Genomic DNA, 27,467 nt, shown 5'->3' with positions numbered 1-27,467 from the left:
GTCCAGAATATACAGGTGGATAATTAGTCAGCTGCAAAATTGTACTGAATTCTTTTGAACTAACATTAACATGAAGTCTCTCTCTCTCAAGCCTAATACACTTTCTGAAGTTTATAGGACACAAAACAAAATGCCATAACAGATGTATAATCAAAACATCCATTTTTTTCTCATTCCAGCCACTTTTTAAAAAAAAAACTTATTTCAATAGAACTTTTGAATTGTGTCCTCAGTTTAGGCTGGGTGCTGTGTTTTGTTAATGGTAATCTTTTTGTTGCTGGTATGGGAGATTCAGTTTTGTGAAGCAGAGAATGCCATAATGCCATTGAACAGATTTTGTTTCCTGATACATAGAAAAAATATTTTTCATTGGTCTTTTTTTCTTGGGCTCATCAAAATGAGGGATGTTGGTGCTGCAGAATGGAACACTTTTCATTTCAGGCTCCCATCGGCCAATTTCCGTATGCTTATCACCCCATTTACGCTGACAATTGGGCGGTAGGTAAACGGAATTTGAAAAATAAGTCCAGCCCACTGGCTGCTCGAGGCTAGTCTGACTCAATTATCGAGCAGGCCTCAAAATGGATAATTGTAAACAATTTTACAACACCAAGTTATAGTCCAGCAATTTTATTTTAAATTCACAAGCTTTCGGAGATTTTCTCCTTCCTCAGGCAAACATTTGCCTGAGGAAGGAGAAAATCTCCGAAAGCTTGTGAATTTAAAATAAAATTGCTGGACTATAACTTGGTGTTGTAAAATTGTTTACAATTGTCAACCCCAGTCCATCACCGGCATCTCCACATCAAAATGGATAGACAGCGCTCCTCAAGAAAGAACTTTATTTCAATACTTGATGCAATTTTTGTGGACCAAGGGCTGCCCATTTTTCATTTGCATGGTGTGTCCTAAATTCTTAAATGGACTGCTGCAGGCCATTCAAAAATGGCTGAATTTTTTTTCATTTTTTGGGGGCCAAGAGGAGCTGGAGTGCTCCTTCTGCACCCCAGAAAAACACTCCATCATACTCCATCATACATGCATGAACCCCGCCCCCCCCCCCCCCAGGATCATCATCTCCCCAGTCCATACTGTCAGCCGGTTCAGCGCATGAGCTGATTGCCCACCCTCCCCACATGCTAATGAGGCCCAACAAGCAAGATGGTTCAGGCATCTCCCTGCTGCCATTAGGCAGGCAGCACAATCTCGTTGCTGCTGCCTGCCCAATTACCCGTAGCAAATCAAAATTGGCCCCACAGTGTTGGTGTCAAGCACATCCAGGTCAAATAGAGTATGGCTTGATGCAGAATCAAGTTCTCTTCTGCTTCCACCAGGAACTTCAGCCGTAACCTCAAACAAGCACCTCAGTGTTCATTTATTTCCATTTTATGCCCAACCATCCTTAGGCCATTGATTTAAATGGAAGAAAAATCAGGCATTTTTTTTTAATAGGTGGGTTCTTTGACCAGCTTGATTTTCCGATATTCATTGTGCCAAGAGATCCAGAGCACCTTTTCGCAGACCCAGGAAAAACTCCCCTATTGCATTTTCCTTTACTTTTTGCATGCATGCATGGCTATCAAGGCAGATAGTAACACATGGCTGGAGCCTGCAAATGTCATGCTTTGACAAACAGTTATATCACAAAGTATTTTACTGTCATACATGGATTATCATAGTTTCTCTATATCAAATTGACCCAATAGTTGATGATATTGCATCTGTGTTTCTGAGGTAATATAACTGTTACCAATCTCAGATGCAAATGCAATTAGACACAACACAATGACAATCGAAATTTCTGCAGTGCTCCCTTTTAAAATGTTTTCCTGTGGATGGTTTCAAATATCTCCATATTTTTCCTGTAAGCTTGTTACTATTTCCCTGCATTTTTCATCAAATATCCATGTGGTACACAATCAGACGCTTTAAGTTTTTAAAGGTAATTTGTACATAGATATTGTAAAACATCAAAAATATTGAAATTAAGTAATATTTATGAAAAAAAGAGTATGGCATTTGATTTATAACTTCAAGCATTGTTTTTGTGTTGTGCACTATCATGAATACCTATCTTCAATTTTATGTCATTACAGAAACACAAGTATCACGTCATTAACATTGCAATTTTATAACAGAACAAGGAATCATAGTTAGAAAACAAAATATTATACAAACAACTTTCCATCAGAAGATAATTCATTACACTTGTAACATTTTAGTTCTTGTCACAAGATTGACATAGTTTGATGATGTCCTTGGAGAATTTGAAGTTATGAACTCCCTTCAGTGGTGGTGAATGCCTCATGCAATAAAGTATTCAGATATCTGCTTTCAAACAACCTCTGCCTTTTATTTTTGCTTTGTTCACTTAACTGGGAAGGTGTTCCACATCAACAATCTCATATGGCAGAAAGGGCAACTCTGAGGTGTATTTGGAAATCAGGTTAACTTTAGTTTCTGGAATTTTTCATTTCCATGATGCAATATTAATTTTGATCCACAGGCAATGAAGTCTTTTCTTCTAGTACCATGAAGTGCCCTCATCTTCCATCTGCTCCCTGATTGTGACTGACTGTTGTACAGTATCAGAAATCCTGTCAGCAAAGAACAAAGAAATTTACTTGTGGAAACAATCCTCTGTCTAGATATAAGGCTTCTTGTGTGTACTTGTGTGTACTGGAAATTGTTGGCAAGATGCAACATGGAACCTTTCACCAAAGACAAAAAATTGAAAACTTTCTGCTCTTCTTCATATTCCTTCAGTTAATAAATGAGTCCCTTATAATCTGCTCTGTCACATGCAGTGTTATGAAAAGGCAGGTGCTGGCTTTCATCACATACATCCATGTCATCTATTGACAATGCTTCTCAATTAGACTGAGGCAGAATAAATTTGGGCAGTCATTTTTGTACATGGACTCAAGCTCATAAAATATATGGAGCTTTAGCATATCAAACTGGAGCAGCAAAATAAATTCAAGGGTTGAAGTCAGGACATAATTAAGGATCATACAATGCAGAAAAATCTCCAACCTTGGAGCAGATTGAACGTTCCTGATTATTGAATTTTGTTCATTTATGGTCTCACAGTAAGACTTTAAAGCATAAATTGTTTGGCCAATCTCCCAGAAACTGACAAAAATCTAGCTTTGTCTGAAAAGGATCAGAAGCTCATGTGGCTCGGGTAACTAAATTTTTGAAAGGTAGCACACCTTATGTAAGTATATCACTTTTAAAGCAGTAAAATATAAAGACAAGTAAGCATATTTCTCTATGACTGCTGTCATGATTAGAGGACACAGTTTGGATTCCTGCATGCTGCTCGAAACCCAAAGCATAAACCAGGCCATTACTCACACTATGAGTAGAACCAAAAAGAATGTTCATAATTTTTATCTTTGCAGTTGCAGACATCAGTTTACATCACAACTGTTTCAATTTCAGGATGATTTGCAACCAAAATCCTATAGATTCAGTTAGAAATGCAGAATCTTGCCCTTATCTATATGTATATAACCAGAATCCACACAAAATTAGAGATTTCCCACTGCTTCTGCCCAGGGCATACTTTTCTAGGAAATTAGTTATCACAACGAATTTGATAAGAAAATCTGAAGTTGTTTACATAGCACTTTCTTACTGGTTTTGAGACTGTGGCTCAGATTTTAACTCCAGCCGGATTTTGGGTGGATAGGTAGTGAAGTGATTCGAAACTCATCTGCTGCCCCAGAAAACAGGCTCAGGTTATTTTAACTCTCGGGTCTCATTAGAATTTCATGGGCAGGTTTTCCACCTGTTTGGTGACACAACAGGAATCCTGCTCACTTACAGGGTGCAATTCACAGCGGTTCAGCCAGAGACCTATTTAAAGCGACAAGGCACCTCTTAAAATTAGTTTACATTGCCTTCAGCTCCTGGATAAATTTTGCTGTACAGAGAAGAGGAACATCAGAGAATTCAAGGAAACAAACCCCCCCCCGGTTCTCTGATGCCTGCCTGGAGGCCCTGTTGGAAGAACACAGGGCGAGGAGGGTTGTTCTTTCCAGCTAGTGGCAGGAGGATCCCAAAACACCAAGTCCACCAGGCATAAAGAAACATCACACAGATTGTCAGTTCCAGGTGCATCAATCCAGGACCTGCATGCAGTGCAGGAAGCACTTCAATGACCTCTCAAGAGTAGCAAGGATGAGTACAACTCTTCATTTTTCCAATGCTCACAACAACACCTGGCAACAGTCCTTTCCTTCCTGCAACAAAACTAGAATGATGTGGCGCACTTTGTCTGGGCCGTAATTGTAGGGAGCCCTCAGAGCAATGAAGGCGCTTGAATCTTTGCCTCAAAATGACAATGGTATGCTCTATGATGTTTCTGGTGATCTCAGGGCTCTCATTGTACCTGTGTTGTTCAGGTGTGGTGAAGGTACAGACGGTTGTCACCAGCCATGGTGTAGCAATAGCCTGCCTGGTGAAGCGCATCCTCCTCATGCACTGCTCCTCAGGGATATCCAAGAAACTAACACCTGGCCGATAGACCCTGCGGGCTGTGTAAGGCATTCCATGAGCAGGCCCCCTCACATGCTGTCTTCTAATATTCTCACCTGCTACTTGTCTTGGTTGTTCATACTGCTAATACTGCTCTTCTTCCTCTTCCTCCAACTCGTCCTCCATCCAAAGGAATGAAACAAAAACATCACCCATGATAAGCAGTGCGTGCTTAATGAGGGTAGGTAAGGGGGAAAATAATCAGAAAGATCTAAACTGGAAGCGTCTGACCAGTTACAGTCGCATTGGGGTCTAACTGAAGTTATTGGACCCCTATTTGAATTTATTCATGAGATACCCACCTCTTTTCAGTGGCTGCTTTTGCGACCTCAGTTAGCTGATGAGTAAAAATAGGGTTGGCGTGTTTCTGGTAGGAATGGGGCGGTGTTGATTTTCCTGATTTCTACTGCTTGCCAGCCCCATTCCAGCCAGGCAGATTGGGGCCACAGTATGTTAATTTAACTCTTTGAAATCTGCAATGTCATTTCTGCACCAGTGTTAAGAAGGGTAAATGGGAATTTTATGGCATTGACTATACTTAGATTAGTTTAGAGGACGAAGATTAATTAAACACCTTTGTGACACTTTCTATTTTTGCTACATGCTGTTGGCTTATAATAAACAGTTTATTTAACCCTGTGAATAATGTAAAACTAGAAATGTAGGGGGTTCTCCCACTCATCCACCATAACTTCGCAGGAAGAGCTGCAGGAACCTCAACAAATGGTGTAAACAGTGTTTGTGTCGATTTTCCCAGGTTTCTGTGGTTTTTCTGCTGAAGTTATGGCAGACAAGCAGGCGAACCCTGCAGAAATTCACTCCCGTAATCTCAAAACGCAGTTTAAGATTTTGACCACAAGAAAGAAAGTACTTGCATTTATACCTTTCACGACCTCAGGACATCCCAAAGCGCTTTACAGGCAATGAAGTACTTTTGCAGTGTAGTCACTGTGGTAATGTCATTGGGGTAGATTTTGATTTTGTGCGATAGCGTAAAACGGGTAGCGAATTGGCAGCCCTTTTTACATCTCTGAAGTCAATGGAAAAAAAAATCAGGAGAGATGTAAGACAGGCGGCCGAATCATTATCGCTCATTTTATACTGTCGCACAAAGTCAAAATCTACCCCTTAATACTTAATAATAGAAGTTGCTCACTTTATACAAGAAGGTTCATTATATAATGTCTGGGAAAGCTTATTATTTATGCGAGTTAGTATAAAATGTCTCATCCACTTTCCAATAATCCTTTGCCAAAGTAATATGCTAACATCATTTTTATTGTTGGGAGGTGATGTAAAAATGCCTAGCAGTACTACTGGACAGACTTCTGAGTTATCGTTTCAACTGAAGGTGAATGGAGTTATGTAGAGTCAGCTACATTTAAGTAGGTTAAAGTAGGTCTCGTGCATTAAAGCACAGTGCTGCAAAATGGTATGATGCAGATTCATGCCTATGTCTTCCCATATGAGAATAGAGGAGATTAAGAAGTGATTTAATAGAGGTTTTTAAACTTATGAAGGGATGGGACAGAGTAGATAAAAACAGATTGTTTCCAAATATTTGAGGGGTCTAAAACTAGTGGACGTAGGTATAAGATTAAATATAAGAGATTTTGGACATAGGAGAAATGTTTTTACACTGAGGGTTGTGAGGCTGTGGAATGCAATACCAGAGTTAGAGAATGGAAGGAGAATAAAGTGGGCATCAGGACTACAGCTCATAGGGAAGATAAACACCAACATGGGCGGATTTGGCCGAAGAGCCTGTTTCCATTTTGTAATTTCTGTGTAACTCTATGTAATATGGGTTGTCAAGTAGAAGTGATTGGGGGAGAAGAGATAAAAGTGATTTACTCAAGTTACTGATGCACACCTCCTGACAGCTTCAGCTTGGTACAGAACTGTACTTGCAGAGGCCTGAGTGGCATTGTCACTCCACTAGCATGATTTAAATGGGGCTAGATTTTAACGGTTGAGCGGCCGACCGGTGGAGCGCTCTGGGCTGGCCGCCTGATTATGCCAACGAGACAACCGGTCAATTTTGAGGGCTGGGCCTCATTACCATACCCCTGGCAGCCTGTGGGTGGAAAATGAGTGTCCCACAGGGCAGTCTGCCAGCTCCGGGCGACCCATTATCAGGTGGCCCAGAGGCTGGCCTGGCCTTTAAATATTTGGTATGGTGGGGTGGTCCATTAACAGGAGGGGCAAACACAGTGCGGCAGATGGCCAGATTATTTTTTCCGCAGTCTGGAGGAGCACTCCTGTCCTTTCTGACCCCATAAAAAGGAATTAAAAATGGCTTTTGGACTCCTCTTTGGCTGGACCACCAGTTGAGCCTTGGTAGAACGTAGGCAGTGCACGCTCCATCCATTTCTGTCCTGAAATGGCAATCAGGGGGCTCCAATTAACATATTAAAAGGGCCTACCAGCTGACACATGTGGGCACCTTGGCAGCCCAGCGGTCGGCCCCTTTGAAAGTGGTGGCGGTCGGAACACTGGCGTAAACGTAGCGTAAACTATTTACAAGCCGCTTCCGCTCAGTTTACTCCGGGTGGTCTAGGTTAAAATCTAATCCATGGTTTGCATTGGGGTGGGAATTTTTAAAGAAAATGGAGAAAATCATCTCAAAGATTCACAGAAAATCAACAGCTCAGATGTTATGATAACATAAATTTTCAAAGATAACAAAAGTCTTGTTGTACTCAAAGAGTTAAAAAAAATTCTTAATGAAAGTGTTCTTACATTTTTATGTGAAAATTTCAATTAATCCCACACCTGGTCTTGATGATTATTAACTATGACATTATAAGTGATATAGTTTTAATAAGTAAAAGGTTTTTTTTAGAAATGACCTTGAAAATCATGCTGGTGCTCTTTAATAGAATTGCATTAAGCTATTATATAAAATAATGCTAGCTTCTTGATCCAATAAATCAGCAGCAAAAATAATGTAATAGAAATGTAATTTTTTTAAATAATAATTTGTTTTTGTATTATTCCACTTATTATTCCACAAGGTGGCATTGTGTGGGGAAATATTGCATGTGAAGCAAGTGTCCAAAGCTTCTAGACATTACCCTTGACAAGTTCAATCAAAAAATGAAATTTTTATAAAGAAAACTTATATTTCAATAAAAATAAAAATTGAAGCAAACCATCCTACTCAAATTAAATTAAAGGCTGTAAACCATATAAAAGATTTACAAAATGAAAGGCAACATCTGATCTATTTGATTCTCTAAGAATTTTTTTGGAGTAGCAAGAAACCACAAGATAAACACAAATAAGAGGCCTTCTCAGCTTAACCGTCTGGAACAGCTTAGCTCAACCATTACAGCAACCAATTGTCTTTTAAATAACTCCCAAAAGTTTTGCCTCCAGTATCCTTCCCAGAAGTCGATTCCAAATGTTGATCACTCTTTGTGTGAAGAAGAACTTCCTAATATCAGTTCTAAAATTTGTTTCAGCAGTTTGAACCAATGCACCTTGGCACTACTATCAAGGTTTACTGTGAAGTAATTTATCTTACATACTTTTCCAAGGTCCTCTCTTCACTTTTCAAGGTTAAAAAACCCAAAGGGTAGAAATTGGTTCTTGTTGCACCTGTTTTCTGGACAAAAAAAGGGGACAATGAGCCGCCATATTGATAAAAGCAGCTCTGCAGGCATCCTGAGCGGCCGCCTTAAACAGGAGGTAGGCCTCTTGAATTTGTTAATGAGGGGCCTAATGCCTGTATAAGGACCTTTCTGGGAAATTTGTTGGTGCCAAGTGTTGCATGTGTTGGGTCTGCTCCGCTCAGATTTTTGGTTCTACATGCGGCCTAGCCAGGGGTCCTTAAAGGATCTGCAGGAGGCTGCCACTAAAAAGGTAAATTAATTTTTTTAATGTACCTTTCCGTGGAGCCGGGGAGCAGGATTGTTCCTCTCGGCTCCATATTATGTCTGAAGGCCATTGCCAGCATCTCTCGGCCCTTCTCACACCCTCTTCGCTCCCTGCCCCCCCCCCCCCACATCGCAGGACTTAGCTGAGGGCCGCTGCCAGCGTTGCAGCAGCCCAAAGTTGACCTTGCCGTCGAGCAGCCTGGAGACGCACAGTAGACAGCGGCAGTTCGCCGGACTTATTAAAATGAGGCCTGAGGACCAATGTCGATCAGGCCCTGGGCCTACCTGTTTGGGTACAGGGATCGGTCCCTGCGCAGAATTCGTGCTAACCTAGCGGTGCTAATGTAATTTTTACCTCCCAAGCTTCTATCTCCCAGTCTATTCTTACAGCTCGGCTCAGCCCTCTGAGACTGGTTTTTATTGTTATAACATTAAACTTTGGAACTTCAGGACTCTTGTTCCTTATTACATTTTTATAATGTTTCCTATCTTTTTTGATGGTGGTAGAAGAACTATATTTTAAAAGTGGAATAAACAGAAGTGTGTAAATGAAAAAATAAAATAAAAACAGCATCACATAATATGATCTCCTGAAACGTGGTGTGATATTAAAATATCCCAAGGTATTAACCCCTTGAACCTACATGCCAAATGTTGTTCAGATCAACCCAGATCTTTGTGCAGGGTATCAAATTATCACGTGCAGAACAATAAATAGTTATATTCTATAGGCTATTTAATTAAACAATAACTTGTACTTGGTTGACCACATGAAGTATAAAAGTAATGTATATTGATTGAATGTGAAAACTACGGATGAGTCACATAAAACATGAGACTCACTTACTCTCAGGGATACAAATGAATATTATTGCTGCAAACCTACATTTGATTAATTAATAACTATCTAAAATCAGGATGTGGTACAGTGGTGCAACATGTTACCACAGAGTGGTAAAACAAATTCTTTTGCCAATGATTGCTCACAGAATGTGTTACCAAACAGCTGTGTCACCAGAGAAGGAGTGAAAATCAGCAGGTAGCATCCAGCCCCTAACATCCTTCTTAACAGCAGTATTAACAGATGGCTGGAAGCAGGTCATTTATCCACTCTCTCTGTTGGAGAATGAGGAATGGGTGTGGGGGTACTTGAAGAGAAGGAGAAAAATAAATACAAAGTTGGGCAAAAAAGATATGTCAAATTCTTAATGTCTGAGTGACTAAGCTTTTAGCATGCAAGTTTATTGGTGGTGATTATTATGCATAATGCAATAGGGGATGAACTGATGATATGCCAAATTCAAGTCTTTTTATAACTGTATAATTTCCTAATGTCTTGTGGTAATGTAATACAATTCTGTCTCAAGAGAATGTCATGGTGCACCAGGTACAAAATTGCTAGTATAGTCAAACTAAAGATGTGTATGAGCTATTGACATCAAAATGAGCAGAACATTGTTCGTGACACACAGCGTAGGAGTCCTTCTCTCACTGATTTTAATAGCGCCAGAAGAGGCTGGGGGTTAATTTGGTTAACCCCTGAAAACGGATGCTGGGATCGCAGCGCGCGATTAAGCCGCCCCTGTTGGTTGAGATGCAGGCAGCACGTAACGTTCGTGCTGCCTGATGATCTACATGATTGCTGCGTATAGCCAGCGTTACCTGTGCTGTTGAGTGGCTGCATGCACCAGCAGGGGCCCCCGATATTGGAAGTGGCTAGCATTACTTAAAGGCAGCCTGCAGCTCTTAAAGGGGCATTCCACTGTGGCTGCAGGGAGAGCTGGAATTCATTTGTCAACTAACTTTTTGTGCTACAGGAAAGTGAGGAATGGCTGCGCCTGTGAGAGAGCGTGCACCAACGTTCTCGGACGACGCACCAGAAACGCACGTTGGTGCAAGAGGTGCACGCACGGAGGGGCATCCTTTATCCACAGGGCGGCAGGAAGCCCTCCAGTCACAAGCTGAAGAGGCAGTGGGAGGAAGTCGCCCATGAAGTAGATGCCAGGAGCATTGCACCATGCACATGGTTGCAGTACAGGAAGAAGTTCAATGATTTGACACGAGTGGTCAAGGTGACTAAGTTCAACTGTCAAGTGGCATCTCCTACCAGCGGCATCATTAGCCTCATCCACTGCTCCACGCACTACACCCCCCATCATCCACCTACCAACAAATTCTTTCCAGCAGTATGCAACTTTTCAAATGATCAATGTCACAGCTTCCATTGCAGCACAAACATCTGCCATCCAAGGTCTGACTGCTGCATTTGGAGCTCAGACTGCTGCTATCATATTTCAGGGTTCCACTGTGGATCAGAGCTTCCAGGGTGTCACAGCCTGCAGTGATCCAGCAATCCGTTCTCCAGCAGATCACCAGGATTGCTGATGCGCCACCCCGGGAGAGTGGCAGTGGCGCCATGGAAGACCAACCTCTCTCAGGATGACAGCATTCCTGCTCCCACTCCTGTCACTCCACCAGTGCCCTTGCTGTTGCCTGTCAGCCAGCCAGGCCAGACTGCTGCAGACAGGCCGAGATGGTGCAGACTGCAGCTGAGCCCTCCCGGCCCAGAGCTGCTCGCTTTGCCCTCCAAGGCTATCTGCACGCTTCTCCAGTGAAGGTCAGCAGCCTTCCACCACCTATGCTCCAGCCACTGGGGATGCACCTCGTAGGAGCACTAGGAAAGGAAAAGGCCCACGAACAAAAGGCACTAAGGGATGCACAAGGGTGAATAGTCTCATGTTGTTTCCATCATTTCATGTCTTAAATTTATAGATTTGAATTTGTATTTGGTGGTGGTTTTTATTTCTGCGATGAGCTGAGGGAGGAAGCAATGTGTATGGAGAATGATTTGATGGTCATGTGGGAGCGAAAAGGTAAGGAGTGTGGGACTGTTGGTGAATGGGCAGGTGTCGTTGAGGTTACGCTCACTAATCATCTAATCACGCATTGCAGACAGGGCCTATCTACCTCCCTACCTCTCCGCCTCTGCCTCCACCTCAGCCTGTTCCTCCTCCTCCTCTGGTTCAGGTTCTCGCCGGATAGGAGATGGCAAGGGCTATCCCCTCATAATGGTGAAGTTGTGTAGCATGCAGCATACAACGACAAATCTTGATTCCTGCTCAGCTGAGTACTGCAGGACTCCACCAGAGCGGTCCAGGCAGCGGAAACATTGCTTGAGGACGCCTATGATGTGCTCTATAATGTTCCATGTGGCAGCATAGCTCTCGTTGTGCTGTGCACATGTGCGTGCGTTCCAGACCAGAGTCATAAGCCACTTCCTGAGGGGATAACCCTTGTCACCCAGTTGCCAACCTTTGACTTACTGTGCTGGTTGAAATATAGGTGGCATGTTGGACTGCTGCAGAATGAAAGAGTCATGACTGCTGCCAGGATAGCGGGCATCGGCGTGCATGATGCGTTGCAGGTGGTCGCTCACCAGCTGCAAATTGAGGGAGTGGAACCCCTTTCTGTTCATAAAGATGGCTGAGTTGAGATGTGGAGCACACATTGTAATACGTGTGCAGTCAATGGCTCCCTGCACTGTGGGGAAGCCTGCAATGCGAGCAAACCCTTGTGCTTGCTCCTGCTACTTGTCTCTGTCAAGAGGGAATGTTATAAATCTATTTCTGAGTGCGTACAGAGCCTCCCCGAACTCCCTTGTGCAGCAGTGCACTGCAAACTGCGAGATGTTGCTTATATTGCCAGCAGCAACCTGAAAGGAGTCAGAGCCATAAAAATTAAGCACCATGGTTAGCTTGACAGCTACAGGCAATGCTGTTCTTGCCCAGCTCTGAGACTGTAGTTGTGGCTGCAGCAGTTAACAAATCTCAGTCACAACCTCTTTCATGAACTGCAACCATTGGATGCACTGGTCGTCGCTGAATTTGAGGTAAGAGAATTGGTCTCTGAAGGCCCTCGTTGGATATGGTCTCTTGCTGAGTGCCCTGCGCTTCCTCCTCCACCTCCCACTACTGGCAGCTTGTCCTGCACTGTGTGGCCTCTCTGCATGCTCCCAGTCATGTTCAATTCCCAGAGGAAGAACTAGAAGGCCACCCATGTCTGGCAGCAACCTGTCTCAGCACACTATTTTAAATGCCACTAACAATACTGCAAGGTAACCAGACCGCCCTCTATAGAATATTGCAACTTTCTCCAAGTATAGGAAACTTCCACAAACACGTACAATTGTACCAGCAGCCAGAATAACTAATCCAGCAACTAACCTGTAACTCCTGCATGCTCCCTTTAAATAGCACTGGTGTGGGGTCCTTCATGCCCTTTAACTCCTGCTCAGCTGTGCGAGGTTAGGACAGTGCGTTGGCTGGAGCGGGGAGTTCAAAAATGCCGCCATATGCTTCAAATCAGCGTTGCACACTGATCAACATCATAATCTCCCTACTTTACATGCTGCCGATGATCGTTAGGTGTGCATGCACAAACACCTTTAGCAAGATGGTGTCCTGCGCACGTCACGCCAGAAGTGTGCGTGCGCATCTCGGACACCATTTTCAGGGTTTAGATGTCTGCGTAAAGTGACTTAAAATGCAAATGCTTGCCCTGATCCCATGAAAATGAACTGAAGCTTTCCTTCAGCACAACAGCTATGGAACACTGTAACATCACAAAGTACATTATAGATTTTGGTCTATTCACAGCATTATTAACAGTAATTAGAATGACCTCTGAGGGTCAATGGTAAATGAATATTGAGAGTAATGAATATAATGAAACATCTGACTAGTCATAACACTTGACAATTCCTTTACCTTTGACCCTCCAAGTTCTAATTTCTTATTTTATGTCCTGAAGTAAATATCAGAATAGATATGTCATTCTCACATCCCTGTGGTTGTCCCTGTGGTATGAAGTCCATGCCTGCATGCAGCAAGACCTGGACAACATCCAGGCTTGGGCTCATAAGTGGCAAGTAACATGCGCGCCAGACAAGTGCCAGGCAATGACCATCTCCAACAAGAGAGAGTCTAACCACCTCCCCATGACATTCAAAGGCATTACCATCGCTGAATCCCCCCACCATCAACATCCCGGGGGTCACCATTGACCAGAAACTTAACTGGACCAGCCACATAAATACTGTGGCTACAAGAGCAGGTCAGAGGCTGGGTATTCTGTGGCGAGTGACTCACCTCCTAATTCCCCAAAGCCTTTCCACCATCTACAAGGCACAAGTCAGGAGTGTGATGGAATACTCTCCACTTGCCTGGATGAGTGCAGCTCCAACAACGCTCAAGAAGCTCGACACCATCCAGGACAAAGCAGCCCGCTTGATTGGCACCCCATCCACCACCCTAAACATTCAATCCCTTCAACACCGGCACACTGTGGCTGCAGTGTGTACCATCCACAGGATGCACTGCAGCAACTCACACACCATCCCGACTTGGAAATATATCGCCGTTCCTTCATCATCGCTGGGTCAAAATCCTGGAACGGCCTACCTAGCAGCACTGTGGGAGAACCTTCACCACACGGACTGCAAAGGTTCAAGAAGGCAGCTCAGCACCACCTTCTTAAGGGCAATTAGGGATGGGCAATAAATGCTGGCCTTGCCAGCGACGCCCACATCCCATGAACGAATAAAAAAAAATCCACCTAGTCATGTTAGAAAGATATAAAACAAGGATTTTGGACCTCCTCAATGTTATAAGTTGAATTTTTTCAATATTGTGCTACTGCCAGGTCAGCTATTTTGTTAAAACTAGACGTCAAACATGGTAGTGAAATTTCAAAAGGCTGTGTTGGTGGTGACACAATGTGTCAGAAATCGCACAGAGTGGCAAGGCAATGCTCACCGCAGCTCCTGCAAATTTAATTAATGAAAATACTTACTGCAGGCTCTGTGGCATCGAATTGCTTGAATTTGAACTTTAAACAAAATGCACGCTATCAACCCAGTCTCTGTGCAGTGTGAGTTGCCGCACGGCTGGAAATGTCTGTGAGGTGAAGACACACCCAGAAAATCTGTCAGGAAGAGAAGTCACGCCCAAAGATTCAGCCTGCATTGCTCAAACAGGGAATCAGACTTCATTCATTTAAAGTTAGTATTCTGTATGTCATTGTAAATAAAAAAAACATTTTTTTACTAAAAAGCCAAAGAAATAATCGAATGAAATTAAAGAGACAGAGGGAAAAGTAAAAAAAAGTTTAAAACTTTTTTTTTTATGACCATTAAAACTATTGAAATAAGGAGTAATATGAGACTCCACATTTTTAAAAGTTAATTTTTAGTTGTCTGGCAGTCATTAAGACTTACTGTTAAAACTTAGTTTAGACCTGGTAATTTTAAGCATACCTGTTTGGTGGCATAATTAATTACTTTCCAGCTGGACAGATAAGCAAATTGGTGCTTTTTCAATAATTTCTCTGATTGCAGCGTGCGATGGCCCTTTAATTCGTAGCTGTCATATCGCTGGCAAACCACTGGGAGCAAGTTTACGATTTCTCCGCAGTATTTTGCTTTTGATTTACGATTTCTGTGTTTTACTGCGCATGTGCAAGCGCGGGAACTTGCTCCTTCAATTCACCACTAAAAACTGAGAGCGCTGTTGAGCTCCTCTATTATTTCAGGAGCGATTTCTGGTCCATTCTATTGGAAATCGAATCCAATGCCACAGAGCGGCAGAATATAGGCTGACGTTTCTGACACAAGTTCCATAATCCATACCTAGGACAAGAGAGTAAGCATTTGAACTGCTCTGAGGCCTTTGCCAATGTAACTATATAACCAGATGATAAGAACTGCACAGGAACAGCTGGCATGACAATATCTCCAATTCTTCTTTCCTCCCTGTAAGGAGGACCTTGCCTCTTCTCAGCATATCCCCACAGTAACAAGACACTCAGTACTTAGGTAACCAGGGCAGTATCTCTATGACCTGCCATTCCTTGCCACCAATACAGAAGCTTCAACATACTATGATGCTCTAAATGGCGAAGCTAAATAGAAATTATGATAAATATAGTTTATGTCACACGTGTTTCAATATCAAACATGTGTGACATTATTGCCTTTTGATCCTATGTAGCAAATTTGGCAGAGATACGCCAATGGTTTCTCAGGATGTTCGGGTAAAGAAAGAACTTGCATTCATCTAGAGCCTTTCATGTCTTCAAGACATCTCAAAAGCAATTCTCAGCCAATTAATTACTTTTGAAGTGTAGTCGCTGTTGTTTGATAGGCAAATATGACAGGCAATTTATGCAGAGCAAGATCCCATAAACAGCAAATGAGATAAATGTCCAGATAATCTGTTCAACTGGCATTGTTTGAGGGGTAAATTTTGGCCAGGACACCAGAGAACTTCTTGTTCTTCTTCAAAGGGTGCCATGGGATTTTTTATGGTCACCTGAACAGGCTGACAGGACGTGCAACTATGCAGCACTCCCCCAGTACTGTATTAGATTGTCAGCCTAGATTAAGTGCTCAAGTCCTGGAGTGGGAATATGAACATACAACCTTCTGACTCAGAGTTGAGAGTTCTACCAAAGAGCAAAGATAGATGAAAGTTCTAATTTAAATGCCATGCATCTGCTTCCCATTGGAATAGAGGAAATGACACATATAGACAGATGAGCAAGGGGATTAATAAGTCCTATTTGGGTTTGCTAAAAACAGCTGACATAAATCATCAAAATGGTATTCTTGGTGTGACTGTGACTGATAATTTAACTATGTTTAATTTAGTGATGGCTGTAATTTTTTCCTTGCTGCTTTTATAATTTGTGCCTCAATCTGCCAATTATATTCGCAATATAAGTGAATAACTGGATGAAAGTGATTAGATGTAAAAACTACCATCCACAAATGTCATTCATAATACATTTGAATGCTGTAGTTTGTATATTTTTAAAAAATGTCCAATTGTTGAAATTATAACTAGAATCAAAATCATAAAGATATTTATCACAAAAAATACAAATTGTTAGTCATAGTTATGAGAAATTCTATAGTGAGTACAACCAGACAGTGCAATAGGCCATTTAGTATTATAAAATATTTTCAGGGACCCATTTCTCTGATTTAAGGGTGTTCCAAAGCATTTCTGATAAGTTTGTTTTTATATTCTGGATAAAAGGTGCCAACACCATTAATTATCATTAGAGTTTGTTCCAAAGATATTATGTAAGAAAAATGCTGACGTAAATATTGTATTGGGAATAGTTTACAAATGGCCTAATTTTGGGAGAGTGAAAGGAGCACAAAATGTGTTCATAAACTGTGTGAAAAATGGCAGATTGCCATTATCACTTTTGCCATTATCACTTCTGCATTTCAGCTACATTCCTTCCAGCAGGGAGACTCACTTTTTCATCAAGATGTTGTGACAAACATCCCTTTGCATTGTAAAAATCAAAGGAAATGAATTAGAGGTGTTTGCAAAAATTTTGCTCCTTTCAAATTTTCAGAATACAAAATAATAGGCCCCAGTGTTTAAAGTCTTGACCATTTAATGTTTATACTAGTTCTGTTGCTACAACAAAAGATATTTTTTCCCTGGTTGAAGGTCTGAATATAGTCGGCTGACAGCTATATCTTGAATCAAGGTCAGATTCTGGGAGTCCCCAGGGGCTTACTTGGTAAGAGCAATCCCCAGCGCACTACTGAAATATACAAACTGAGAAAGCCCCCTGTCTGATCCTTGGTCTGTGCTAGGTGATCTCAGCAGATGGAGTGTTACAGCTGAGTTTTTGTCCTTGATCACAGAGGTGACATTTAGGAGACAAGGAGAATCTTCACGTTATAAAAATGACTGCATTAATACATAACTACAAGTAATGCAGGCTGACTGCAGTGAAAATTGATCAATGTATTTCTATCAGAAAAGTAAAATGTTCAAGTAAACAACCATTGGTGTCCAGGCTGAAAGGGTTAATGGCAAACGTGAAACAGAAGGGTTTCCTGGCCTAGTACAAGGCATCATTCATATAAGATTTTCCAGTGATAGTTGGAATTTGTTCTTCTCTAGCAGATTTTGCAGCCTTCTAATTCTTTATTGCACAGTAATTTAATTTGGAGAGAAAGTGGAAAGTCACTTGATCACTGGCTAGTGTATTAATTCAGTTAGTGTGACAATTTCAAAAAATACCTTCTTTTTCTAAGATAAAATTCAGTGCCTCTTCATGAGAGTTTGGTCATTGTGGGCAGCTGGTAGCCAACACACGTACATTTTGTATAAGAAAAATTAGATCAACATTTATGTCATACCTGTGCTGAGACAAAAATTTACTTAAATAAGTTTTGATCCTGTACTTTACACTGAACTTATTGAAAGCTTAAAAAGATATTTATCTAAAATTACAAGAAAACAAAACGGTAAAAATTGTTACTTTGTTTTGTAGAATCATTTGGTTAGTGTTATAAAAAAAATGAGGAATCCCAAGGGAACTAAAAGCTAAAAATGACTGTTGGTGATGTTATTGTATGAAGGCCTAACACCTCTGCTAAAGTAGTGGAGGGTGGAATTTAATACGAGGAAATTGAGTGATCATACGATAACATTGTTGCAATAATTGCCAGGCTTGAGTGACTTGTACCATATAACTCATTTTGGTTTGTGTCCAATTGACTAAAGTTGCTGGTGTTAAGCATTGGTGTTTTGTAAGCTATGGTAATGCTATTATATTATATACCAGGCTCTTGTTCTACTTTAATTTATCTTTAGATCTACAAATTAGGACCCCCTGTGAATCATATTAAATCTCCCAACATTCAATGTACTTTCAGTTCCATTTTTAACTGTCATAACGTCATTTTAATTTTACAGAGATGGCAAAACATATATTTTATATTTAAAAAAAATTATAGATGTGAGTGAGAATAAATTTCCAATTTGACGAGGAATTAGATGACATCTATAAACCATTCAACTCCCATTTTAGTTTTTGTGATGTCCTCTGAGCCTGTCAATTATATCCATAAGTCTATATATTCAACTTTTCCTCATCTAGGAAGTTCCTTTTTATCAGATTTTTGCTGACAACCAGAAAGATCCCAGTTTGATCTCTGGTTTGTGCTGAGTTTGCAGAGTGGCAATATGAGAGCCACAGTTGGGCTCAGTAGCACTGGAGTAGGGGTGTGAGAAAAAAATCAACCATGGCACCTGCAACTGATCATTAATCACTATCCAATAACTCATGGTGGAATGTATGTGTGTATGTCAGATGGATATGGAACTGAACTCAGCTGTGACGGCTCACACATGAAGGATAGCCCGTCAATTTCCATTATCTGACATAGGAAGATTGCCCACTTTAGTGAAGCACTGAAGTATGCACATGGGATCACATCCCAACATGATTCAGTGCCTTCAGATGAAGGGGGAGAAAAATGGGGCAATAGTACTTTTCTCATAGACATGAAATTGTGTTATTCACGCCAAACAAAAAAATGCAAAGGTTCAACAATGAATTAGATTTATACAATGCCCTTGATCTAATGAAATGTTGAAAGGCATTTTATGGGAAAGTGGTGGATGATGAGCAGGAAATGATGGAACTGAGCAGAGGCAACCTTTGAGGAGGCTCATGAAGGTGGGGAGAGAGCTGGAAGGTGAAAAGTTTTTTGGAAGGAAGTTCCAAAATGCAGTCCATAGTGGTTCTAGCACCAATGGTCATATGGAGGAAAATGGGCAGTAGTCTAAAGCTTGGAGAGAGTGTCTACTGGCTTGAAATGGCAGTAGAAGATCACAATGGTAGGGTGGAATGAAGCCATGGAAGAATTTGAAGATGAAGATGAGTATTTTGAAAGGATATATTAGTGCAGTGATTGTGTTACTGGATTCCTAATCCAAAGGCCTGGACTAATAATCCAGAAATGTGAGTTCAAATCCCACCAATGGTCATTTCAGAATATGAATTCATTTTTTAAAAAAATCTGGAAATCAAAGCTGGTATCAGTAAAAAATGACTATGAAGCTGTCAAGATTGTTGTAAAAACCCAACTGGTTTACTAATGTCCTATAGAAAAGGAAACCTGCCATTCTTTATCTGGTCTAGACTATATTGACTCCAGTCCCACACCAACGTGATTGACTCTTAACTGCCCTCTGAAGTGATCTAGCAAGCCATTCAGTTGTATCAAACTACCAGCAGTTCAAGAAGGCGGTCCACCACCACCTTTCCAGGGCAAATAGCGATGGGCAATAAATGCCAGCCTTGCCCATAACTCACACATTACAAGAATGAATAAAAATAAAGATACCCTGTGGAAAGGGAGGTTAGTGAGGACTAGTATAATGGGAATACAAATTTGTGCAGTATAGAGCCGGAGATGCCTGTGAGGAGAAGAATGAAGAAGTCGAGCCTTCAGATAACAAAGAATGTTGGTTCAATAGTAGTGGGAGTGAGGTAGGGTGAAGGCTTATGGTATTCTGGAGATGAAAGTAAGTGCTCTTGGTGCTGGACTGGATTTGTACTTTGAAGCTCAACACAGGGTTGAACAGGAAACCATAGATGTGTACCTGGAGATTCAGTCTAAGTGAACAGTAGGGGAGGAATATGATATCAACGTCTAAAGTGCAAAATTTATGGTGGGAGCTGAACAGATGGCTTCCGCTGAGTTGAAGAAATTCTGGCTCATCTCAGGAATTGATGTCAAACAGCAGTTGGACAGCACAGCAATCATAATGGAATTAAGGATGGAGGCAAAGAGGCATATTTGGGTTTTATTGGCATACATATGGAAGTTAAACCTATGTTTGTGAATAGTGCTGCAAAGGGACAGCATATAGATAAGGTATAAGTAAGATGAAGGCTAAGTAAGGAGTCTTGGGTACACTGGAAAGAACTGTGTGATCACAGGGGGAGAACCTGCTGGAGGAGATAAATTAAAAAATTGCAATTATTGAACACCTTTCACATCCTCAGGACATCCCAAACCACTCCGCAGCCAATTAACTACTATTGAAGTGCAGTTTCTGTTACTTTTGTAGGTAAATGTGGCAGCCAATTTGTGCACAGCAAGATCCCACAATCAGCAATACGATGAATGATTAATTAATATGTTTTGTTGGAGGGAGGAATGTTTGCCAGTACGTCGGGAGAACTCCCTGCTTTTCTTCAAAAAGTGCCATGAGATCTTTTACATCCAATTTAACTGGCAAATAGGAATTTGGTTTAACGTCTCATCCAAGATATAATATCTCCAACAACAACCCCTCAGTACTTCACTTAAATGTCAGCTTAGATTACATGCTCAAGTGGAGCTCAAACACACAACTTTCTGATTCAGATTCTGATTCAGTTGAGCCAAGCTGACTACATTGGGACAGTTAGGAATGGAGCCAAGAGAGGCCGATACCACAGAGCTGGACCATGGAACAGAGAGAGTAGAGGAGGATGGAATGGTTACCTGAATTGGAAGCTGCAGAGAAGATGAGTAAGGTGAGGAGAGGTAGTGCATCATGATTGCAGTTACATAGGATGTCATAGGTGACTTTGAAAAAGACTGTCTCAGTGCTATGGGTGCGACGGAAATTAAATGGAGGATCTTGAACTGGGAATGGTTGGAGAGCTGGGTTTGAAGTTGGGTGATGATGATATGTTCAAATACAAAAAGAGAAAAAGGTGATGTTGGAGATAGGGCAAGATCGAAGGTAGGATTTTTTTTAAGAAGGAAGGTTAATAACTATTTATTTATCCACAATTCAGGATGCATTTATTATAGACAAAAATGATAACATCCAGTATGACCTCTCAAATTTCCTTGCAGCTATAATTAGGGTAGAATTATCCTAAGGTTTTGTCCGTTGGGCTGGCTCAGCTCCAGCAGATCCAGGAGCAAAATATTTATCAATACTTGTTCTGGTAGAAGTCAAAACAGTCTGCTGCAAATCTCATTTAAAGGAGTGCTAAATTCTAATTAGTGTTAATGACAGTGGGACCGTCAATATTGCAATTCTACCTAATCTGGCAATTAAAGAATATAGAATATATATACAGACTGTGTTATTTACCGCTAATTAACTGTGGATTGTCACTTGACAAAAGTGTAGTGATTATTTGACAAATGTTAATCCTTTAGTACGACTGTCGTCATGTATCAACAACACCAAATGCAGTGTGCATCAACGTCCATTATGAAATCAAGTAATGCCAAAAAACATTTGGAATAAAACCACCCTGTAACTCTACAGTATACACAGAGTACTGCTGATTATTTGTTTGTTGCACTAAACATATATATATATATATATATATATCTGTTACAAACTGGCTGAGAATCACTCTTGCAATTTATGGTATAACTTGAAGGCCTGGGCGAGATTATTGGCTTTTTATCGCTCACAGGTTTCCAGTAATTCTATATATAATTACATTTTTTCAAAATATCTGAAGTTAATTTCAAATAGCACATCAATCCTGCTCCTTTGCCAGTGTAGCCACTGAAGATAAAAGTAGCATGAGAAGACTCCAACTGTGTGTCTCCTGCACAATCCTCAGTTCCGAGAACAGAGAGGAAATCTTTTCCCTGACCTCTTCTAATATAAGTATTGTGCTTATAATATAATGTAAGTAGGTGGTGATTCTTCCTCTCATTTACTTTCCTTCACTCTGGGGAAGTAGCAAGGCGGGAGGGGGGATGAAATTCAACTTCGGCATCAGTGCAAAACATGCAGTATCGGAACAGCCGCCTGTTAGGGAGCAGATTTCCTCTCTGTTCTCAGAACTGAGGATTGTGCAGGAGAGAAATATAATAAACATCAGCATAAACCTCTATTGGTAAATTAGCCCTCATTGAAAAATATATATTGTCTGTTACTAATCCTGCCTTTTCAAGTCTTCTGGTCCTCAGGGAAAGCGTCTCTACAGCCAAGAGGGTGGGGTGAGTGGCCTGTTAAACTCCCTGTCCTAGCTTTCTGCCACCGAAGTTGAATTTCACCTCCCGCCCCCACCCAGGCTTCCAATCTGCACGTCTGCCCCTGTCATCCCCACTAACATAACCACCAGCACAAACATCCTCAGATCAGTAACTTGTTGTGGGGTTGATTTCCTCTGCGCACAATATGCAGCAAAATCTTAAATCCATTCTTTATAAGCAGATTTCTGATTTTGTTACACGCAGTGGTCAGAGGAAACATTTCCCACATGTGAGCAATTGTGGGCTTGAACCGATTTTCTGCTACTCACTGTGATGCCATTAATATGCCATAATGGGATAGATCTTGGCCAATAACCTCTTTACACTAGCACTCCTGATAAGAAAGTCTCTTTGGCACTGTTTCTGTGCAACAGTTAGCAAAATAATATTTCTCCCCACCCCCCCAATTTTCTCCCCTCCCCTACTGAGGATGGTGACTCATACAAAAATGTAGTTCTGTGGTTGATGGCTGTCCTCTCGTACCTCATCTAAATGATTATTCTTCATGTTAGCCAAGACAATGGGGCCTAGGCTTTCCAAATCTGGCAGGGTGGAACTTCAGCCAGCCATGGAGGTGCCCCCGACCCCAGCCAGCATTCTGACTCTGGGAACACTTGCATGCTAGAGGTGGGTTCCCTGGCCTCTGCTACAGCGAACCACTAGAAATCAACAGTGGGATGAGATTAATGTAGGTCAGCTAGCATAGGGGTGATGGGTGAATGGGTCTTGGTGCAGGTTAGGATATGGGAAGCCGAGTTTTGGATGAGATCATGCTTATGGAAGGTGGAAGATAGGAGGCCGGCCAGTGGAGCATTGGAGTAGTCGCGTCTAGAGGCAACAACAGCATGGATGAAAGTTTCAGCAGCAGATGAGCTGAGGCCAGGGCAGTGATTAGGGCCATTTCAGTGCTAAAGCAGGGGTAGAAACCTGATTGGAGAATTTCAAACATGGAGTTACGAAAAAGTGGCCATAGATTTGGGAATGTTTTTTATTATTATTCGTTCACGGGATGTGGGCATCGCTGGCGAGGCCAGCATTTATTGCCCTCGAGAAGATGGTGGTGAGCCGCCTTCTTGAACCGCTGCAGTCCGTGTGGTGACGGTTCTCCCACAGTGCTGTTGACAACACGTTCAAGGACTTTGGAGAGGAAAGGGAGGTTAGAGATGGGGCGATAGTTTGCAGGGACAGAGGGGTCCAGGGTGATATTTTGAGGAGGGAGGTGATGATGGCCGATTTGAAAGGGAGAGGGAAAGTACCTAAGCAGAGGGAATCGTTTACAATATCAGCTAGCATAGGGGTCAGGAAGAGAAGTTGGGTGGTCAGCAGTTTAGTGTGAAAGTATCAAGAGATCAGGCGGTGGGTCTCATGGACAAGATGAGCTTGGAGAGGCCATGAGGGGAAATGGAGAAACTAGAGGAAGATGCAAGTTCATGGCTAGGGCAGGGGGGAACCTTAGGGGAAGTTTGGCTTGGTGGGCTAGGGGAAGGAAGTGGAAGAGGCAGCTGAACGGATGGTCTGAATCTTCGTGACAAAGAAGTCCATGAGCTCCTCACACTTGTTGGAAGTGAGAGTGGAGGGGGCAGGGGAAGAGGGCTTTAAGTAGATGGTTGGTCATGGAGAAAAGAAGCCAGGGGTTATCTTAGCATTCCAGGATGAACCTGGAATAGTGAGCAGTTTTGGCAGAGGAGAGCAAAGCTTGATAGTGCTTGATGTGATCCAGCCAGATGTGGCGAAGAATGACTAAACCTGTTGTGCACCATATACATTCAAGTCTGTAGCCCTTGGACTTAAGGGAATGAAGGTGGGGCCACACTAGAGGGAATGGCCAGGGTTGGGGAGAGTAAGGGTGTTATTGGGGACAAGAGTATCAAAGTCGGAGGTAAGCAAGTGATTGAGCAGATCGACAGCTGGAGAAATATAAGGGCAAAAGGAGAGCCAAAGACTAGACAGTTTAGAGTTTGAAAGTGGCGTTGTAAGTGATTTGGGGGAAGAGTTTTTTCCAGGAGCAGATGCAGAAGGAAGTGGGGTAGGGAAGGGGAAGGGGGATCTGAGGGATACAAGGAAGTGAGCAGAGATGACCTTGTCTGACATTGAGATGATGGGAATAGAGAGGCTACGTGAGATGGCAAGGTCAAGGGGTTGGCCATGAATATGGGTAGGAGAGTTTATATGGAAGGAGAGGTTAAGGGAGGAAAGGAGGGCATTGAACTCACAGGAGACTGGACAACGTGAGTTGAGATGAGGTTGAAATCACCGAGGATAAGAAGTTGCTCAGTGTAAAGGCTGAGGGAGGCAAGGATTGAGGCTATCTTGGTGAGAAACTTTGGGTACGTGGTAGAGGACAAGGATTTTAACAGGCCAGAAAGCTTAGGTCCCAGTATCAGAACACTATTGGACCATCCTAGGGCACCATAGCTGAGCTGGATCTTTCCTCATCTGCCACCCACACACATGCATTTTCCAGTAGGGATCACTTATAGTGGCCAGAAACAGAAACTCTTCCCCTCCTTAGTCCAGAGACACGGATGCCAATATTAATACCTGCAGATAATTCAGCACAGACTAAGGGTTAAACCATCGACCTTTCTGAATACTAAACTATGCAGTCCATTTATCTAGTGACTCACGGGGACAGCCCAAGATAATAGTTTTATTATCTGAGAGATCCCTCTAAGTGGCATATAAATTTACAATTGAGATTAACATTTACTGTAATTTCTGACCAATAGCATTTTAGTGACTTGATAGATGAACATTGATAAGACTTAAGTTTGAATTTTAGATTGTTTCGATTTTGTAAACAGTCTGAATAAATTCTTAAAATTACTGCTGCAAAGCACTGTGCGGGAGAGTGGTAGGATGTAGGTTTCAATTGTGGTTCCAGATTCCACCAGGGCCTGATGAAATGCAGAAACGAGCAGGCTTAAGTTAAGTTACAGTCAGGATTGTGGTTCATCAGGTCGTAAGCTTGGTCTGAAAGTTATTGCACTGTTCACAGAAACAATTGCAATAACAGACTGATTATTTCCCCTGGTCTTGAAATATAACATGGGATACGAGTATACAGATGTTTAACATTATAGTCTGAAATTCCTCTTTCTACTCTTTTTTTCACAGAGACATTAACCATTTAAAACAAATGGGTTAACAACTTTATTGGATGACAGAGGAATTGCAGACTAACATGCATTCACATGCTAGTAATTTCAGAGTTTCTGTCTGAGTGAACATAATGTTGTATAATTATGAACGAGATTAAGTTAGTGAACAGATGGAAATGAAGCACTGTAGGACTCGTAATTTCAATTGATCTGTGAGATACATTCCATTTACCTGTGCAAGGTAAGTTCACAGATTTCACTCTGTATTGCTCTAGGTCTTTTCAGTACAATACTGGCATAAATCAAGTCAGCTGTATGGTCAGTGAACTGAGACACTGGAGCTTTTTTTTAAACCACAAATGAAGTTTGAAGGGAAAAGATACTACACTGGTGTTGATTTTAAATCACCTTAAACTGTGGTGTAATTGAGAACGAATTTGGGGTCACCAAAAAAATGGCCACCACCTCCCTGACTGTTGATCAACTTCCTCGAGTCCACCTGCTGTCCCAGAAGTGTAATTCAAACAGTTTTATATTACAAGTACTTTGGGATGTGGCTTCTGTTCATGTGAGAGGAATGGTAGAAAAGCAGAGAAAGTATAATCTTCCATAACAAAACATTGCTTAATATTTGCAGTTTTATAATGGATACCCGTCTCTGCCCTGTATATGTGAGATGGAGAGAATGGGTATAAGTGAAATAAAGAGCCGAGCCACTGAGAGAAACATCATAGATATGAAGAGGACTGTACTAATGTATGCGTGTCATCTTCCTCGAAATCTTGTTAAAATAACAGCTAAGCTTCCTTAATGTCTCACTGTGTAAATGCGCCACATTGCCTGGCACTCAACCATACAGACCAGAATGATAACACTAAGCTTGAAACCTCGCCTGTGCCGTTATCTGATATCAGTCAGGGTGATAGTAGGACACTACAGTTGGCATCAGTATCCCCAGGCTAGGCAGGCAAAAAATAGCTGGAATTTATGCTCATGATTGCTATCCAGTGACCTTTATTATAATTGCAAGTTTATGGACAAGGGTGGTGAGGACAGGGTCAGGCTGATGTATTGACATTCTATCAAAATAGTTAGTGCTACATCCTAAATCCAGGCACAAATCTTATCTACATCGGCCACCTTGACAATTGCACCCATCTCCTCCCACAATATCGCCTCCAACCATTCCACAGACAGGTTAGAACCGGAAGTAAATCGGAAGCCTTATTCCCAATATTGAAGGGACTTAAGTGGGGAAACCAAGTGTGGGGGGGGGTGGGGGAGTTGGAAGGGAAACTGAGGGCGGGGGGGGGGGGGGAGAAGAGGGGAAACTGAGAGCGGGGGGAGAAGAGGGGAAACTGAGAGCGGGGGGAGAAGAGGGGAAACCGGGGGTGGGGGGAAGAGGGGAAATCAGGGGCGGGGGGAGGAAAGAGGGGAAACCAAGGGTGGGGGGGGGGAAGAGGGGAAACCGAGAGTGGGGGGGGGAAGAGGGGAAACCGAGAGTGGGGGGGGGGTAGAGGGAAACCGAGAGCGGGGGGGGAAGAGGGGAAATCGAGAGCGGGGAGGGGTAGAGGCGAAACCGAGTGAGGGAGGGGGAGAAGAGGGGAAACCGAGGGCGGGGGGAAGAGGGGAAACCGAGGGCGGGGGGAAGAGGGGAAACCGAGGGCGGGGGGAAGAGGGGAAACCGAGGGCGGGGGGAAGAGGGGAAACCGAGGGCGGGGGGAAGAGGGGAAACCGAGGGCGGGGGGAAGAGGGGAAACCGAGGGCGGGGGGAAGAGGGGAAACCGAGTGAGGCAGGGGAAGAGGGAAAACAGAGTGAGGGAGGGGAAGAGGGGAAACAGAGTGGGGGGGGAAGAGGGGAAACCGAGGGCGGAGGGGGGGAGATGGGAAACCGAGAGCGGGGGGGGTAGAGGGGAAACCAAGAACGGGGGGGAAGAGGGGTAATCAAGAGCGGGGAGACGTAGAGGGGAAACCGAGTGAGGGAGGGGGAAAAGAGGGGCAACTGAGGGCAGGGGAAGAGGGGAAACTGGAGGGAGGGGGAGAGGGGAAACCGAGGGCGAG

The 27,467-nt window shown here is 42.5% G+C and overlaps 1 long non-coding RNA gene across 1 annotated transcript in view; it reads right to left on the bottom strand.

Moving 5' to 3' along the window:
• Positions 1-2,112: 2,112 nt before the first annotated feature.
• Positions 2,113-27,467, bottom strand: part of LOC137299280 (uncharacterized) — a 44,258-nt gene continuing 18,903 nt past the window's right edge. The window contains exon 2 of the long non-coding RNA XR_010957882.1: positions 2,113-2,597. This is a non-coding gene — a long non-coding RNA (uncharacterized lncRNA). The remainder of the gene's footprint in view (positions 2,598-27,467) is intronic.

Source organism: Heptranchias perlo, chromosome 1 (genome assembly GCF_035084215.1).
Source record: "Heptranchias perlo isolate sHepPer1 chromosome 1, sHepPer1.hap1, whole genome shotgun sequence".
Taxonomy (NCBI): Eukaryota; Metazoa; Chordata; class Chondrichthyes; order Hexanchiformes; family Hexanchidae; genus Heptranchias; species Heptranchias perlo.
Note: the sequence above shows the minus strand (reverse complement) of the source record. Positions and strands in the feature narration are given on the sequence as shown.